Below are 13,464 nucleotides of genomic sequence, written 5' to 3'. Positions count from 1 at the left end.
GAAGCTCATTAAACCTGGTTGCTGGCCCTAACACTGCTGTTGTCTTGAATGTGAGGGTGATGGGCAGTGTGGGGAGCAGCAGATAAAGTCTGCTGTCTGTTGGCTTTTAAGACAAGTGTTTTATTGGTGATTTTTCTTGGGAAATAGGACTTCTTGATACCAGCCCATCCCCCAGAGCCTCTCTTGTAATTAAGAACAACAGCTAGATGAAACTAGCGGATATGATGTATGCAACAGTCCACACCCATGGTCTACCACCTCTCTACAAAGAGGAGGGAATGTGTGCCTCATCTTATTATCCTTCCTGGAGCACCAGCAGTAGTCATGGCCTGTAATCTGAATTCTGACACCTTCCAGGGTTTCTCATACATATTACTGTTGTCATTTAGTTGTTTCGTTGTGTCTGATTCTCTGTGACCCCATTTGAGTTTTCTTGGCAAAGATTCTGGAGTGATTTGCCATTTCCTTTTTCAGAGTATTTTACAGATGAGGAAACTGAGGCAAACAGAGTTGCTCAGGGTCACACTAGCAAGTGTCTGAGGCTAGATTTGAACTCGGGCTCCTGACTGCGGGTGCTCTAACGCTGTACCACCTAGTTGTCCCATCCACATTACTATAGTCATTCTCCTTGTTCTCCTGGCACTGCCCATTCAGCATCATTCATACACATCGCCCCCTGTATCTCTGAATTCCGGATGTTGATCCCTTGTTCCCGAATGGTCACATTCTGCTGCACTCGAACGATGCCTCTGGTCTAGCTCTTCCCCAATTAATGGACACTGACTTTTGTTTTACACAGTTTGATAGAAACTCATTTGCTTGTAATTGCCTTGTGCTTGTTTACCAGGATAATCCTGTTTTATCAAACTCTGAAGATTGTGTTCTTGGATTATTGTTGGGTCAAAGTATGACTATCTCCCAAGGCAATCAGTGCTAGACTTGGAGAAGGGACTTTCCTACCCGAGTCTTCCAGTGATTCTTAAATGTATCTTATTTGAAAGGCATATGAAAACATATCTCCCTCCCTTCTTTGCAGAGGTGGGGGACTGTGTATGTGGAGTGGTGCATATATCATCAGACACATGCTGGAGGTGTGGACTGGTTTTCCTGACATCTTTTTTCTCCTTTTTTAAAATCGTATTTTATAAAAGATAAGATAACTCTCTGGGTAGGAGAGGAGGAGGGATCTTTCTGGAAATGAATTTTTTAAACTATCCTTAATGACAAGATTTTCAAAAAAGGAAGTGACAGAAATGGGTTAGTAGTGAGCATACTGTGAGAGTGCTGGCACCACCTCATAGAAATGGTTCTTGATCCCAGGCCAGTCAGGAGTGACCCGATTGCAAATCACATCTCTGATTTGTACTGTCTCTGTGACCACTTTAACCTCATTTAACTCCAGTTTCCTGATCTGCAAAATGGGAATTTGGTTCAATGCAACAGGCCTTTATTAAGTACCTACTGTGTGTTGGGCAATAAGAATATTAAGAGAAAAAAAAAAACCACAGCCCCTGTTCTCAAGGAGCATATGCTCTGTAGCAGGGGAGAGATACATTATTGCTATTGTATTCTACAGTCATAACAGTAACATCTGTTAGTACTTACCCTACAGGGTTGCTGTGTTAGAGGCAGCCAGAACCACAGTAGGTAGAATGTTGGACCCCAGGAAGACCTGGGTTTGAATCCCTCCTCAGGACTTTTCGGTTTTTGGCCTGTCTTTTTCTCCTTGGTGTTTAACACAGTGCCAGGTGCATAGTAGGTGCTTCCAGAAATGCTGGTTGAACAAATTAAAAATAAAGGTTACGTGAGGAAAGGTACTATCTGCATCCAGAGAAAGAATTAATAAATAAAAGCATGTATAGAATAATTTTACATGTCTATACCTATTGGTGTCTAATGGTAGCCATCTCTAGTGTGGGAGAGGGAAGGGAAAAAAAAGGAAAAATGTAATTTACATGATAACTGTTGTGTATTTGAAGAGAATAGCAGGTTATACATGGTAGATTAGCAGTTTTGTGTGCAGTCATCTTGGTTACTGCTCTGTGTTAAGGTAATGCTTGCTTTGTTTTGTGAATTAAAGATTAAATGAATTTTTAAAAAACACAACAGAAGTGCTAGTTGACTGACTGATGGACCGTGAAACCCAGGATAAGTCACTTTAAAGTCTCTGGGCTCCAGGCAGCTCAGCGTAAGTTACAGAGAAGAGGTGCCGGTGGACACTGGTAGAGGGAGTGTTCCCACCAGGAGTTTCAGTACTGAGGAAATCCCAGGTTCACCCCTTATCCCTGTCTATCCCCCATTATTGTGAGGATTAAATGAGAGATCTTTAAGGTGCTTTGTAAACCTTCACAGCTAGGTAAACGTCAGGCACACCAGCATTTCCATCCACGCCCACGCATCACTACCCATTAACCAGGGCCATTGTGACTGGGCCACCCCACTGGCAGGATTCCCAGGGACAACAATTTCCATTTCAACCTCTTGTTCTGGGGGAGGGAGGAGAGAAATTCCCGTAGGGGCTGCTTTCCTGCCTGCTTCCTCAGAATTCCTGTGTGTTTACTGCCAAGAGTCCATGACACCAGCCTGTGAGAGGCTAAGTAAGCATTTCAGCCTGAACTTGAGGTCTGATAGGGAAAGGAGGGTGAGAGATGAAGTGGGAAATCAGTGGCTCTTTTGGAAGCTGGGCACCCGGAGCCAGCAGAAACAGTAAGGGGTCAGAGGTTACTGTTTGTCCTTGGTTCTCAAAAAGGACCATGATATCAGGAAGGTGATGCCATGACATGGAAGTGAATTGGATTTAAGTGAGGCAGGGCTGTGCAAAATCACCAGCCTCACTTTCTCCTCCGGAGCCATCTGGGTCCAGTGGCCTGATATAGATCAGGACAACTGGAGATGGCCCAGGATGTAGTGGGGGTCCTTGGCCTTTTCAGGCTAAGGTGTGTAACAGGTCTCAGTTTGCCTGAGGCAAAGCCGATTCCGTGATTAAGGCTTAATAAGAAATGAGGCAGCGAGGGGCCAAGAGGAAACCTGAAGGCGTGGTGGTTTGGGCTGTGGCCATGTCCTTGAGCCATTCTCAGAAAGGCAGGGGAGGTGCTGAGTGTGGGCTTGGGTTTTCTCTCCCCTCATTCATTTCCTCTTTTCCTTTGGAGGGGACTAATTGCAAACAGAGAGGAGAGGAGGTGAGAGCAGGGGGAGGGATGGATAGATGAAGAATGGGGAATGGCAAGAATGAAGCTCAACAGGGTTTGCATGTGTGTGAAAATCAATCCAATATGGAAGTACAGTAGACGGAGTGCCTGGAGTCAGGAAGATTCATGTTCCTGAGTTCTAATCTGGCCTCAGACACTTACTAGCTGTGTGACCCTGGGCAAGTCACTTAACCCCAATTGCCTCGCCACAAGTGAGTGAACAAACGAATAAATAAATAAAATAGATGTCAAATTAGATGAGATCCGTTTAAAGCGTTGTGCCCCCACAGACCCTGCAGGGTGATTGGTGCTGCTGGTGAAGGGCTGTTGTTTCCTCGTTGACTCTTAGAATCCTTAGCTTCTTTCAAGGCTCATCTCAGGGGCTACCTCCTGTAGGAAGCCTTCCCTGATTTTTCCGGCTTTCTTGATGGTTTTTATTTATTCATTCATTCATTTAACCACAGGCGCTTTTTTATTGTACATTGTTTTAGAAGATAAAACCAGTTATTTGTGTACATTTGGGAGGGAAATGAGGAATGGAGGGTTACATCAGAGTCATTCCTGAATATATCCCCCTCCCCATCTCAACCCTTGGAACAAAGGGGAAACGAAGTTATAGCCATTTGCCTTTGACCACACGGAAGAGCACCCCTCCCATAATCTCTCGCCTCTCCAACAAAAGGAAGCTAGTGCTATCTGCTCTCTGGGGTCTGCAGGGCCTGGCTCTGTCTTTGGAATTATGCAGTGCTCAGTTTCATTTGACCCTTCTTTCATTTACATCATTGGTGTCAGCGTGCATGTTGTTTTCTGTTCCCGTTTGCTTCTCTGTGCATCTTTTTGTTCAAGCCTTACAGCTTCTCTGAGTGCCTCGTGGTTGTCCGTCTTTCGCTGTACCCTGATATTTGATCACATTCATTCAGACCACGTTTGTTTCATCCATTTCCCTGCTTGGTGAGCAGTCCCTTTGTTTCCTGTTCTCTGCAGCACCCGAAAAGTGCATATGAATATGTTGGTATAGGAGGTGCCTTCCTTCGACTTTTGCCCTCCTGGAACAAAGGTCAGCTCAGTATAATGTAAATTCTTTGAGGGCAGAGCTGGTTTTCCTTTTTGTCTTTGTGTCCCCAGCTTGGAGCACAGCACCAGGCACCAGACAGGTGCTTAATAAATGCTTGTTGGATTAGATAGACTCTCCAGGCAGTGAGAGGTGGCTACATATGTGATCTCTCTGAAATTTTTTGTCCCGTTTGAACTGTTAAACCTCTTCCTCTGCAAGCCCATACCCATTTTCCAAGGTGGAGACATTTTAATGAGTTTTACTAAACGAAACCTAGTTCTCACATACCTAGCTTCTTGTGACTCATTGGGCTCCTTTTCAGGTGAAGATGAGTGGGTTAGAAGGGATGTGGTTCTTTTCGGAAAACCAAACAATGCATTGAAAGGCTGTCTCAAGACATGGTTCCCCAAACTGAGCAGTCCCAACTGCCCTGCTGCTGGCATCCCCAGGGCCGTGGCCTCTCCTGGAGCTTCCTGGCTTGGCCTCATTTTTAATGCCTCCAGAAACAGAGCTGCTGGGTGATTGGGAAGTTTTTGAATCTTAAGGTCAACAGAAAACTCCAGAGGACAGCAGGAATCCTTCTGTCTTCTTGGCCTCTTGAGAATTTGTGGGCTTGAAGGGATGAGCCCTACAGGGTCTTAGACATCAGAAATCCTGGGTTCAAAGACCGATTGGGCAGCTCTCTTTGTGACCTGGGGTAAGCCACTCAGCCTTTTCTCGCCTCAGTATCTTCTGCTGGAGTCTTGCTTTCTTGCCGGAATGCCACCTCCCCCCACCCCAGCCTTTCCTAACTGCCCCGCCCCCTCTTCTTAGTGTCCTCCCTTCTTGAAATTACTTTGTATCGACCTTGAACATGAATTCGGTGGACTTCTCTGGTTGCTTAGAGAACGTTGGAGTTATACTTCCACTTTTCTCTTTCAAACAAAGAAATATCTTTTAGCTGTTCCATCTCCTGCTTTCCCCCAGTGTTTGTCCCTTGGGAGCAGGAAGCTTTTGTTTGTTTTTTGTATCATAGGTGCCCAACCCACAGCAGGCATTTAATAAATGCCTGTTGAATTACTAAATGGTGTGATTTTACAACGGGAGTCTGAGAGCCTGAGTTCAGATCCCAGCTCTGCTTTTGCTACTGTGTGGCCATGGGCAGGTCACTCATAAGATCTTCGGTGTCAGGCCGGACTAGACTTGATCTGAGTCACGGGAGCTGGAAGAAACCTTGGAAGAAACCTACACTGATAACCGTGATATAAATGAAAGAAGGGTCAAATGAAACTGAGTGCTGCATAATTCCAAAGACAGAGCCAGGCCCTGCAGACCCCAGAAAGCAGAAAGCACCAGCTCCCTTTTGTTGGAGAGGCGAGAGATTATGGGAGGGGTGCTCTTCCGTGTGGTCAAAGGCAAATGGCTATAACTTTGTTTCCCCTTTGCTACAAGGGAACGCTGGCTGGTGTTGAGATGGGGAGGGGGATATATTCAGGAATGACTATGATGGAGAAACCTGGTTAGCCCTAGAGGCCGACACTATAATTTCATAGAGGAGGAAACTGAAGTCAAGTGGCATTAAGTGGCTGAGGGTCACACAGCAAACTAGTAAGTGAGGGGCAAGATTTGAACTCAGGTCTTCTGACTCCAGAAATGGGACTCTTTGCATTTGATCACAAAACTAGTCAATCATGTTGGGCCCCCCCAATTTTTTCTTCTGTTAAACAAGGTGATTAGACTAACTAAATGTCCCATTGTGTGTGTGAAGAACTTACTGAGATGGAATAAGCCAGAGTCAGGCTGGAGGTCTGATTGCATGGGGTATGAGGGATGATTAGCATTCGCTCCCTGAGACTCAGCCCCTCCCAAGCAGTGTTTTCCTGCTTTTTCAAGGATGATGATGAATTTGCCATCGATCTTTCCATTTCATTCCAGCCCCTTGTCTTGTCCCTATCCTCCTGTGCCCACCAGCATGTGCGCGTGTGCGTGCGAGCGCACACACACACACACACACACACACACACACACACACCCTCTTCAGAAACCAATGCTGTAAGTGAAGGGCCAGGGTCACACTTGACCCAGTGTCTCAGAAAAATAACAAAGGAAGCTGATTGATTGGTCAGCCTTGGGATCAAGCCTATGACTTAGCTAGCTCATGTGTTTACTCCAAGTGCCCAGGTTAGGGCTGGAGCTGTGAGCTGTGAAGGACATTGATCCATGGATCACATGCAGACAAGGCGAGGACAGGGATTTGTCTTGCTCAGCTATAATCCATGTCGGTGACGTGGGTTTGGTTTGGCCTCTTTTCTTAATGAGAGGGAGTAGGAGGGAGAAAAGAAGCAGACAAGGCAATTTTTGGTGACTGGATAAAAATTAATTAAACAATCTTCCACGGGGGCAAGGGGCTTTGCTGGGGCTATTTTTCAGGAGGTTTTGCACCCTTACTCTGTCTTGTTTATCTTTGTCCCTGCACCTGCTTGGCACCTACAAAATAGAAGGTAGGCAGTGGATGTGGAAAAGAAAATTGCCTGTGGAGCAGGGTTCAAATCTTGCCATTACTACTTGCTACCTGTGACCTTAGACAAGTCACTTAGTCTTCCTGGCCCTCAATTTCCTTACCTGTAGAGATGTGAAGTTTGGACTAGATGAGAGCTAAGGTCCCTGCCAGTATGAAAGCTATGATTCAAAGAATGTTTCTGAATTTGAGCTGAATCATGTAAATCTGATGATGTATTAACTGGGTCAGGTGGTGGTGGTTTCAAAGAGCTTCATTTAGAGAAGCCAAGGTCATCCACTGCGTCCCAGGCCATCATGAGTTGTCTAGACTTTTGTCCCGTCATTGGACTCCGATGACTCTGGAGGAGACAGTGAGGCTGATGACTGGGAAGCTGTGCCTCACTTAAATCCAGTTCATTCCCAATCAAGCCTCATGATATCATTGGTCCTCTTGAGGAGCAAAGGATAAGCAGCAACAGCAGTGCTTTAAATATCTGAGGCTTAAACATTTATTTTTTGAACAGGAGCTGATTTTGTGAATGTAGGGACGTCCCAGGGAGGAAGCTCCCTCTTGCAATGCTGACTGGTCAATTTTGCACATTCCAGTCTTAGCATTTCCTAGGTGACTGGGAGGCTTGTCCAGGGCCCCAGAGCCTGACGGTGCTAGAAGTGGGTCTTCCAGATTCTGAAACCAACTTTCCATCTCCTGTGGTGCTCTACCTTGCATCTGAGAATATAAAAACAAGCGTTGTTGATGCCTTTGATTTCTACATCAGTGTCAGGAAGACCCCTGCCCCTGCCCCCCCCCCAAAACTTTCTGTGTAACAAAGAAAAACTGCTGAGCAAAAAGGAGAGCTAGAGCAAAGAGGTTTGACAGCCCCCAGGACATTCGACTTACTCTCACCCATCTATCTGCTCAGATGAGAGGAAGATCAGCTTCTTTATCTGTTCTTAGGGACCATTATTGATTTTTCAAATATATAGGGGCAGGAGCAGGACCTGATTTCATTGATCTGGGGCACTTCTGGAGGGAAAATTCCCTATACCAGTGCAGCATGGCACTTGTCTCATGCAGTCTTTGAGAGCTCCCTAGAACCCTAAGAGAGGCTAATGTCTTGGCCGGAGTCACCCAGACAGAAGCAAGACTTGAACCCAGGTCTTCCTGGCTGTACAGCTGGTTCTCTAGTCACTATACCGCTTCAGTTACATTTCTGAGAATACTTAATCAATAATAATTACCTTATGTCACAGGATAATGGTTTCATGTTTACGTTCTTTTAAGCCTCCTGATTGTTCGTGAGAATCCCAGGGGTGTCCAGCAGCAGAGGAAGACACGGCGCCTGTGTCTCATCTCCCCAGAGTCTCTGGCTGATGTAGATCATTCCTACAAGAGCAGGGGGCTGGGCCATTGGCTAAGTGACAAAAGCACATGAGCTAGGCGACTTCAAACCCAGAGCAGGTATTTTAAGTTCTTGGCTGGGCGACTCCTTACACCCACACGCAGCAGGCTGTGCAGTCATTTCCTGTTCTGAATGGCTATTTGGTGTCAGTTAGCTGTGCTGGCCACAAAGCCTGTGAAAATTCTAAAGCAAGAAATTGCTGCTAGTCTGGACCATATGTGACCTTCTGTGAAATGCCAGGCACAGGACCAGCTTGCACTGCCAAACCATCAGAGCACCCAGTAACCTGCCTCCAGGGAGATGATGAATTGTACCACAAGGTACTGAGTAAACCTGTAAATATAATTATGGTGTTTTAGATAGACACAGGGTCAGGAAAGACTGGGTTCAGATCCCACACTGTGTGGAATCTGTGACTATGAGTAGCTATGGTCAAGTCACTTAACCTCGGTTTCCTCATCTGTAAAATAGGGGAAATAGTACCTATGGTGCTTACCTACTGAGCTAATTGTGAGGACAAATGAGAAAATGTATGTAAAGCTGTTACAATCAAGATGTCAGTTATTCTCACCTTTGAGGAATCATGACAAATTAAAAGAAATTATTCTGCAGTGGAGGTGGAGATGTGTTTATGTTTCCAAACAGGGAAAGAAGACAGGTCTGTAAGTTTGTTTCAGAAGTGGAATGGGCTGCCTTGGGGAGAGTCTCCAACTACCTGGATGCCAGTTGCTTGGAGTGTTATAGAGGGGATTTTTGGAAAGATGTGGGATAGACCAGATGGTTTCTTAGGTCCCTCCTAACTTGCAGGTACTCTGAAAAACCCTGAAGACAGTAAGGGCTGCTTGACAAACCAGTCACAGAGTAAACGGTGGTCTAGAATGACATGAGAAGAACCCATTTCCAGAAAATTCCAGACCAGAGCCAAGTCGTTTTGGATCCCCAAGGAGAAAAACAGAAACCCCTCATTTAGATCCTATGAGAATGTGGTGGTTAAGCTCCTAGTCCAGGGCAGAATGATCTGTCATTCTGTTTTTCCACAAGAGGGAGATGATCCAGGACCTAGAGAAACTTTTCTGTAAAAAAAAAAAAAAGCACGAAAATCCCTCAAAATAAAGACTGTTGTTATTTCATAATAAAAGATAGTGATCAGGCTCCCTAGGAAATTGCAGATTAGCCAGAAAATAAAGAAACCATCTGGTCAGCATGTGAGTTCCAGCCCAAGTTTAGAAGCAAGGCTACTTTGCTAGCAAAACCCAGCAAAGAAGAGAGTGATTGTAGATCCCTGAAGCTAGTGAACTAATAAGTGTCTTTGAAGTTTGTTACTATGGCAAACTTGCTAATTAATGTTAAGCTGCTTGTTTGAGTAGAATCATAATGATAAATCACATTTAAAGAAAAGGGCAGGCAATGGGCCTCATGGACTCTGACTTGCAGGTGGAGAGACTTAGCTTTTAATCCTGCTTACAGCATTTACTGAACTCTGTGACCACTGGCAAGTTACTTTTCTATTCTGATCCTTGGTTTCCTCATCTGCAAAATGGGGTCAAGTAATGCCTAGAGTACCTTTCCTGATCTCTACTCTATCCCAGGACCAGTTGCTATGAGGCTTAAGTGAAAGAACACAGGGAAAGAGGTTTGCAATCCTTAAAATGCTACATAAATGTCAGTCACGATGCCTTTACAGCCACAGTTTATCAGAAGTCCAATACCCTCATTGTACAGAAGAGGAAACTGAAGGCAAGAAACCTGCTTCTCCTCCCTCAGTGGCTGAGCCAGAGTTGGAACCCAGCTCCTCTGACTCCAAACCCAGGGCTGTTGCCCCTGGGCCATACTGCTTCCCAGGACCCTTGAGGGAACTTGAGAACATTTTCTCCAACTCCCTCATTTACAGGTGGGGAAACTGAGGCCCAGAGGGCTGAAGTGAGTTGCCCAGAGTCCCATCAATCAATCAATCACTCAACATCTGTTAAACACGGTGCCCAGTGAATCCGTTCTCTTTCCACCACACCACAGAGGGACAAGGCATGTTTGTTACCCAGTGAGTGGTCTGCCACCCGAAGGTGAGACTGTTTTGGTCGTGTTGGTGTTTGGGAGGCTTTCAGTGTGCTAAAAGGGTGGCAACCCAAGGCAGCTTTAATGAAGGTGTATTTATCGGGGGTGGGAGGATGAAAAGGAGGAATGTTCTTTCTGCGTGCAGCTTCTGGGGCTTTCTGTTCCCTCTCCAGGCTTCCTCTGGTATGTGCTTTAACCTGATTTCTCCTCAAAGAATTTGGGTAGGAGGAAGAAGACCAGAGCCAGGAGCCCCTGTCCTCTTGTATCAGGGCCATTGCTAAGCTATGTGCCTGTTCTTTCCTTTTGCCACAGGAAAGCCTTCTAAAATAGTGGGTCCTTTGTTCAGTTTCTTTGTGACCGAAAGTTCTGGCCACAGCCTGGTCACTACTTCTCGCCTGCACCTACCACCTGTCTTTGCCAGGAGACTGAGCTGCCTTCTCTGTGACCACCTCCAAGAGTGTTTGGACAGCTCCACATTTGTGATGGGTGGGGGGAAAACAGTTCAGCAAAAGTAATCAACACATGGTCTGCATCTGAGGACGTATGCAAAGTTACACACCCAAAGTCTGTCCTCCACGCCACCAGGCCCTCCCATGGAAAGTAGGGAGGAGGCCTCACTTTTTCTGCTCTTCCCCAGGTCAGGCTTGGCCATTATCATGAAAGGGTATTCTGTTTCTGGGTATTTTTTTCTGCTCATTTACATTGTTAGAGTCATTGTGTATAATGTTTTCTTGGCTCTGCTGACTTCCCTCTGCATCAGTCATAGAAGTCTTCCCACGATTTTCTATGATTTCTTATAGCAAAGTGGCATTCCGTTACATTCATTCCCCAGTCTATGGCCAGTGACTTCACTGCCACAAGAAGTACTGCTGTAAATATTTTGGCCTCTATGGGACCTTTCTCTTGGTCTTTGACCTCCCTGAGATATGTGCCTAATAGGAGGATCTGTGGGTCAAAAGAACTGGGAAATTTTAGTGTCTTTTTTAAACAGAATTCCAAATTATTTGCTGGAATGTTTGGATACTGTGGGTTTTATTGTCCCGATTCTGCAGATGAGGAAAACTGAGTCTCAGGTAAAGTGGGCGTGCTTGGTGAGTCACACACCTGGTGCAAGTCAAAAGGCAAGGTCTGAACACAGGTCTTCCTGACCCCAAGTCAAGCACTCTCTCTATAATCTCATACGTCTGCTGAATGTTTGGAAGGTGACCAAAGCCTCACCCCATTACCCCCAGTCCTCTTCCTCTGTCCCTTTTTTTTTTTAATCACTCCTCATCTCTCAGTGACCCTTTCCTTTTCTTGGTCAGAGCCTGGGTACCCTAAATGAAAACTGGAGTCTGGAGCCCTGATGGACGAGCCGAGCCTGGTTACCATGGCAGCACCTGCCCACATTCTTATTTCATCATTTGGGCTTCTTGTCAGTTTTACTGTCTCATTTCCTCCAACAGCAGCAGGCAGCCCTGTTATTAAACAAGCCAGTTTTGTGTCACCTATAGCCCCTCCCCCCCTGGAGTCATTTAAACTTTTATCAAATGGATTCTTTTCCATGCCTTTTCTTTTTATATAACATAGATTTTCCCCTAGGTCCTTCCTCCAAAGAGCCATCCCTTAAAGCCAAGATTTTTTTTTTCAAAAAAGAAAAAGAAGAAGGGGAGGAAAAAAATGAGCAAAACCAATCAACATATGGGAAAAAATCCAACATTGTATGAAGGGACCTAGACCCAAGGATCCCAGTCTTGAGAAAGAATGGGAGTGGGGCGGTTAGGGGTAGATGGCCTCTTCTGTCTCACAGCTATGTTTAACTTGATCACAATCTGGCTGCATTCCTTCTTCCTCCACCCCATCCAGTGGGAATGGATGATCGATGTTTAGATTTGGGAGAGAGAGAGAGAGTGTCAGGAGTGCACTAAGCTGGGAATCTATTTCTGCAACACTGCAGGTGTGCTCATTTTAATTACAGAGATTTTTCAGTTTCTCTGCATCCTCTCTACTATTTATAGCTTTAATCTTCTCGTTTTAAGAACTCTGAATTGACAAGAGATGGGGAAGGACTGAGAATGTTTACTCATACACAGACCAGGAGCTTGATAAGCCATTTAGCTCAGCGGTTTGGGAGCAATCTGCCTCTTCAAAAGAGGTAATTGAGTCCCCAGCACCTGATGGCTTCTAATTTGTACGGTCCTTCTCCAATTAACAGCTTTGAGTGTATCAGAGAGATTCATTCATTTGTGAATTTCATTATGGATCATAGCCTTGCCTCCCACTAACCAAATGCCCAGCTTCCTGCAAAGTACAATGCAGGGGATACCTCCTACGGTAGGGCTTTCTGGATTCCCTCCCTCTTCCTCCTTCCTTTATTCATACTCATTCTCTTTTGAAATTGTTTTCTTTCTATACTTTATGTTTACTTCTCCTTCTAGTAGAATGGAAGCTCCTTGAGGCCCGGCATGATTCCATTTAGATCCCTGGGACCTAGAATAATGGGCACATAGTAGGTTCTTTATAGATAGGTGTGTTGAACTGTAATTGAAGCTGGAATAGACCTTGGAGATCATCTAGGGCAACCTGTCCTTTTATCATTCAATCAAGCCTTTGTTTGGAGACCTTCAGTGATGGGGAGCCCACTACCTTCCCTGGCAGCCCATTCCACCATTGGTTGGTTTTCTGACTGAGGGCACCCTCTTCCTGTCAGTTCCCTAGGTTCACAGGCTCAGAGTTCCCCTGACTTTTCCTTCTCAGTCTTTCCCCACATCCGGCTAGTTCTTGTCTTGCTAATTCCCCTTGCACATTGTCCTTGTTTCCATCTTCTCTTGATTTCGAGGGCTAACACTGTAGTCATCCCCTCTTACCCAGACCATTGCAATGCTCTCCCATTGGGACTCTCAGCTTCTAGTCTCCCTCTTCTCAGATCCATGCTCTATACTACTGCCAAAATAATCTTCCTGAAGTATGTGTCTGACCACGTCTCATCCCTGCTCAAGAAACTTCCTTGGGTCCCGAGGCAGCTAGGTGGTGCAGTGGGAAACTGTGAAAAACCAACCTCAGACACTGACTAGGTGTGTGACTTTGGATGAGTCACTTAACAGCTGCCTGCCTTTCCTCAACTATAAAATGGGGATAATAATGGCATCTGCTTCTCAGGATTGTTGTGAGGATGAAGTGAGATAATATATGTGAAGTACCCAGCACAATGCCGGGCATATAGTAGGTGTTAAATAAATCCTTCCTGGACCTCCCCCCCCCAATTCCTAGCAAGACTACTGAAGAATGAGTTTTGGCCTCCCAAGGCCCACAC

General features: G+C 45.6%; 1 protein-coding gene across 9 annotated transcripts in view; it reads left to right on the top strand.

Annotated features, from left to right (window-relative positions):
• The window catches only part of OSBPL3 (oxysterol binding protein like 3), a 146,374-nt gene that overhangs the window by 42,172 nt on the left and 90,738 nt on the right, over positions 1–13,464 (top strand). The window contains exons 3-4 of one of the 9 annotated variants that reach the window (XM_078150905.1): positions 8,003–8,179; positions 10,012–10,180. The exons of 7 other annotated variants lie outside the window; for them this stretch is intronic. The gene's annotated coding sequence lies outside the window, so the exon portion shown is untranslated. The remainder of the gene's footprint in view (positions 1–8,002; positions 8,180–10,011; positions 10,181–13,464) is intronic. One more of the 9 variants, XM_078150901.1, reaches the window with a different exon arrangement.

This window comes from Phascolarctos cinereus, unplaced genomic scaffold (genome assembly GCF_003287225.1).
Source record: "Phascolarctos cinereus isolate Bilbo 61053 unplaced genomic scaffold, phaCin_HiC Scaffold_1;HRSCAF=81, whole genome shotgun sequence".
Lineage (NCBI taxonomy): Eukaryota > Metazoa > Chordata > Mammalia > Diprotodontia > Phascolarctidae > Phascolarctos > Phascolarctos cinereus.
The sequence above is the reverse complement of the archived record's forward strand: the minus strand, read 5'-3'. Positions and strand labels throughout refer to the sequence as shown.